Here is a 5,267-nt window from a genome sequence, read left to right as displayed (position 1 = left end):
TTGCCTTCCAATGCATAGTCCTATCAACATACAACTAACCATATGGTGTGATCCACATGCACGCTCATATGCTGGGCATTAAAGGACAACAACACAACCACAAACAAATTAAAGCAATCATAGGAATTCACCAATTACCGATAGGACAACAAAATCCTACTCAAGCATCATAGGATGGTAACGTATCATTGGATAATCATATGAAGCATAAAGCACCATGTTCAAGTAGAGGGTACATCGGGTTGCGGGAGAGTGGACCACTGTAGATTGATGAGGGAAGGTGATGAAGATGCTGGTGAAGAGAACAGAGTTGTTGGAGTAGATCGTCGTCACGCGATGATTGCGCCGGCGTCGTTTCGGCGCCACCGGAAGAGAGGGGGAGAGAGCCCCCTCCTCCTTCTTCTTCCATGGCCTTCCCCCAGATGGGATGAGAGTTCCCCCTCTGGTCCATGGCCTCCATGGCGGCGGAGGAGCGATGTTGTGGTATTCTCACGGGAGGGGTGCAAGACGACATATGCCACAAGATGGCTTCGTGTGAGGGCAAGACTGTTGTTGATAGGCCCGGGAGCGGGTATGCGAATAGCACGCGGTAGTTTACCCAGGTTCGGGGCTCTCCGGAGAGATAACACCCCTACTCCTGCATGTCTGAGTATATGTGGTATATCTGTAGTACAGAGTGCTCCTGGAGCTGTATCTAGATGAGTGCTATATGCTACTAGCCTCATGTATGTATCTGTGGCCGGGATGAGCAAGCATGCTCTAGTGGCCGAATGAGTGTGTGCTCATACGTGTGTGAGGATGGGTGGATGGCTAGCTATATATAGTGGGAGCTAGCTTAGCATGTAAGCCATGTAGGCATGGTAGCTAGCTAGCTAGTGGCATGGTGGGGTGTCATCCTTATCCCCTGGGTCACTTCATAAATAGTGCCCAGGGACAAGGGACACTGTGCATGATGGCTGGGGTGTCACGTGAACAGTGTCGGGTACGGTCGTCACATCGGGGTCGCGTCCGGCTGCAGTTGACTTCGGGCAGTCGGCCTGGTGGAGGAGTCGGCAGCCAGCAGTCGGCCTGGTGGAGGAGTCGGCAGCCACCAGTCAGCCTGGCGAAGGAGTCGGCAGCCAGCAGTCGGCCTGGCGGAGGAGTCGGCAGCCACCAGTCGGCCTGGTGGAGCAGTCAGCAGCCAGCAGCCAGGAGTCAGCCGTCGGCCAGGTAGTTGGACTGAGGGGCTTTGCTAGCCCTGATATCTCGAATTCTTGTCTCGCCGTCTTCGGGGTATCCGTGTCCAATTACTTCGACAATAGCCCCCAAGCCTCCGGGCAACTTGGCAAAGTTGGGCGGAGGTTTTTTGGCGAGTGTTCATGGAAATGATCATGAAAACGACAAAGTTAGTCCACGCAGAGATATAAAATGTTTGCTTTTAGCATTGCAAGTTTTATGCGAAGGGTGCCGACTCGGTTTCATTCGAGCCCCCTTCAATATTTTTCGTGTTCCCTCCGCCTTTTGGCTTGTGCTCTCGCTCGCCGGGCAGCCGCTCTGCGGTCTGTGGCTGAGAGTGGACCGCAAAGTGGAGTGTACAGTACTCAGACTCTGGGAGTGGATTTAACCGAGCAGATACTTATAAAGGAAACATTCGGGTCGTCCGAAGCGTTTTTCTTCCCGGACGTTTTTCGCGTGGGTGGCCTTCAGCGTTCACTCTTGCTAGTCCGACAGCTGCTCTGCGATCTGTGACTAAGAGTGGGCCTTTGGTACCGCGCACGGTACTAAGCCGTCTGCGGGAACTAACGTCTCAGGCCAAGCGGCCAGCCCCCGAGCCAACTCTGGTTGGCGCCGGGGCGAACAGTGATGCAACTGTAATAAAATGCGGAGACAGCCCCCGAGCATCGCTCGGGGTTATCCGTGATTGCGTGGTGCAAAAAATATGCGCGTGAGGAGCTCACATTCGTTTTCGTGTTGCCGAGGCGGAGTTTGCCGAAGACAGCCAGCGCGGCTCGGCGCTCGCGGAGCGCGCCGGCGCTCCCACTGTGTGTAGTATTCGAGCCTTCAGGTGCTCGAAGGGGGTCCCGGCCGGTCAGGCTCGACCGGCCAGGCGGCGATGCATCTTGCAGCGCCTATCTTCTTCTTTTTCTCTTCTGCCGGCTGCTCGGAGCCGGACAAAACTTTTCTCTTGTCTGCAATCCTCGCGGGGGCGCGTCAGCGCACCTGCTGGATGTAGCCCCCGAGATTCGGGTCGACTGCTAAGCAGTTGGGCCGGATCTCCCGGCAACTACTTTGTCTTCTTTCTCGCGGGGGCGCGTCAGTGCACCCGCTGGGTGTAGCCCCCGAGATCTAGGCTGACTGTTGAACAGTCGGGCCGGATCTCCCGGCAACTACTATGTCTTCTTTCTCGCGGGAGCGCGTCAGCGCACCCACCGGATGCGTCGTCAGAGCAGGAGGCAGTCCAGCCAGCTTGGCACAGCCGGCAGTGCGGGTCACGACCGACCGTCCGAGTGGCGAAGCAGACGGACGGGTCATCTGGACGGGTTTTTCTTTTCTATCTTTCTCCCAGCCAACTTCTCTCTCTCTCCTCTCTCTCTCTTTTTTTAGTCAGCCGACTGGGCACCCGGCCTGACTTTTCTCCAGCCGGCTAGCGGGCAGTCGGCCTCTTCTTCTCTTCTCTTTCTGTCCGGCTCCACGCGGGGAGCAGCACCCCTTTTTTTCTCTTTCTTTTTTCAGCCGGACTGCGCTCTTTCTTTTAGCCGTCCGCTAACTTGCTTCTTTACTTTTCTCTCTGTACCCAGCGGGGTGATGCGCTTGGCGCAGCCGGCAGGTGGGGAGGTGGAGCAGCCGGCGCGGGCGCGCTCGTAGGAGGAGCCGGAGGCGCGGGGCGGCAACCCGACGGGCGCACGGGGCAGGGGCCGGCCGGGGCCAGCAAGCGGACGTAGGAGGAGCAGTCGGCGTGGCGCAGCCGGCATCCGGCCCGTGGCAGGTGGCGACGCAGGAGCCGGCGCGGGGTGTAGGCGCTAGGGCAGCCGACCGCGGCAGACGGCACCGTGGAAGCCGGCAGGGGCAACAGCCAGCGCGGGCGGCGGGCGGAGCAGCTGGCTGGGGCAGCGCGAGGCGGCCCGCCCAGCCACCGGGTGCAGAGACCGCACGTGGACGTGGAGCGAGGTGGAGGAGCAATCAGCCGGATGCGTGAGCGCTGGGGCGCACAGCTGCGGAGCGGGGCCGCGTGCGCGATGCAGAGGGCGGGGCGGAGCCGACGCGCGGGGAGCGGCCGGTGGAGGCACTCGGGTGGAGCCGCGGGCGCACAGGGGCATTCGAACCCGGCGCAGTGCGGAAGGAGCTGGACCTGGCTCTACGGGCGCAGGCGGCGACGGGCCACACTCGGCCAGGCGCGGGTATGGCCGGGTCGCGCAGCCGGCAGGCCGGGCTCGGACCGATGCGAAGCTAGTAGGCGGCCGGGATGCACAGTCGGCAAGCCGGGTTCGGAGCCGGCTCGGGGCGCGCCCGCGAGGCGGAGCGAAGCCGGCACGGGGAAGGAGCCGGAGCCTGGTGCGTCGGCGATCCGATGGCCGTTTGTGGGCGAAGACGGAGCCAGGTGGCTCTGGCGACGGGGAAGACTGGGCGCGGGAGGTGGAGAGACGACGGGGCAGCCGGACGGGGAGGAGCTGGCCGACAGCGGGCGCGGCACAGCCGTCCATGGTCCGAGGTGAGCGGACCCGACATGGGCAGCTAGAAGGCAAGCCGAGCAGGGCTGTGAGCGTACCCGGCGCGGCACCCGGGCGGAGGCGCGAGGCCGACAGAGGAGCAGGCGGACGACGGCTGACAGGCGCGAGGGGGAGTCGGCCGGCCAGCCACGGGCCGAGTCGCGGGCGCGAGGGAGATTGGCCAGCATGCAGGCGAGGAGGAGCGGCTGGAAGGGCCAGCTGGAGCGGGGAAGGCCAGCGCGGCTAGGCGCGGGCACAGCCGGCGATGCAGGAAGACGACGCGGCGTTGGTTTCAGCAACGAGCTACGCCATTGTCTGAATATTGTCCAGGGATTATCTGACTATCGTCTGAGGCGAGTCTAGCCCGTGTACAGGTAATACACGGCTGACGTACGGGAAGTGTAAAGGCAATATACGAGGATTATACAACCATTGTCTGACCAATGTGGAGATAGTGTATGACTTGCATCTTAGAAGTTTTTGGATAGTGGATGAGTGGTGTATGACCACGGTTGACTTGCATATAGCTAGCTTGCAAAGATGATATATGGAGGAGCGAAGGCGCGCTCGTGTGTCGGCCGAAGCAAGGCGCAACGCAGAGGGAAGCAGACGCGAGCGGCGCGTGGGTGGAGGCGGCCGACCGAAGCGAGGCCCCGCGCACGGCGCGCACGGACAGACGGCCGGTGTCGCAACGGTGATGACGAAGAGGCCGACGGCGAGGACGAGGGCGCGCTGTCCCGCACGGCCGCTCCGGGGGTGGGTCAAAGTCGAGCCCCCGAGCGCTACCGGAGAGACAGCGCGACGCCGCGGCGGGGGAGATGAAGATGGTCCCGCCCGAACAGCGAAACCAGCAGCAGCGCGGTAGCATAGTACCGCCCCACGGTGGGCGCCAAATGCCGTGGTATTCTCACGGGAGGGGTGCAAGACGACATATGCCACAAGATGGCTTCGTGTGAGGGCAAGACTGCTGCTGATAGGCCCGGGAGCGGGTATGCGAATAGCACGCGGTAGTTTACCCAGGTTCGAGGCTCTCTAGAGAGATAACACCCCTACTCATGCATGTCTGAGTATATGTGGTATATCTGTAGTACAGAGTGCTCCTAGAGCTGTATCTAGATGAGTGCTATATGCTACTAGCCTCATGTATGTATCTGTGGCCGGGATGAGCAAGCATGCTCTAGTGGCCGAATGAGTGTGTGCTCATACGTGTGTGAGGATGGGTGGATGGCTAGCTATATATAGTGGGAGCTAGCTTAGCATGTAAGCCATGTAGCCATGGTAGCTAGCTAGCTAGTGGCATGGTGGGGTGTCATCCTTGTCCCCTGGGTCACTTCATAAATAGTGCCTAGGGACAAGGGACTGTACATGATGGCTGGGGTGTCACGTGAATAGTGCCGGGTACGGTCGTCATATCGGGGTCGCGTCCGGCTGCAGTTGACTTCGGGCAGTCGGCCTGGTGGAGGAGTCGGCAGCCAGCAGTTGGCCTGGTGGAGGAGTCGGCAGCCACCAGTCGGCCTGGTGGAGGAGTCGGCAGCCAGCAGTCGGCCTGGCGGAGGAGTCGGCAGCCACCAGACGGCCTCG

Source organism: Triticum aestivum, chromosome 1A (genome assembly GCF_018294505.1).
Source record: "Triticum aestivum cultivar Chinese Spring chromosome 1A, IWGSC CS RefSeq v2.1, whole genome shotgun sequence".
Lineage (NCBI taxonomy): Eukaryota > Viridiplantae > Streptophyta > Magnoliopsida > Poales > Poaceae > Triticum > Triticum aestivum.
The sequence above is the reverse complement of the archived record's forward strand: the minus strand, read 5'-3'. Positions refer to the sequence as shown.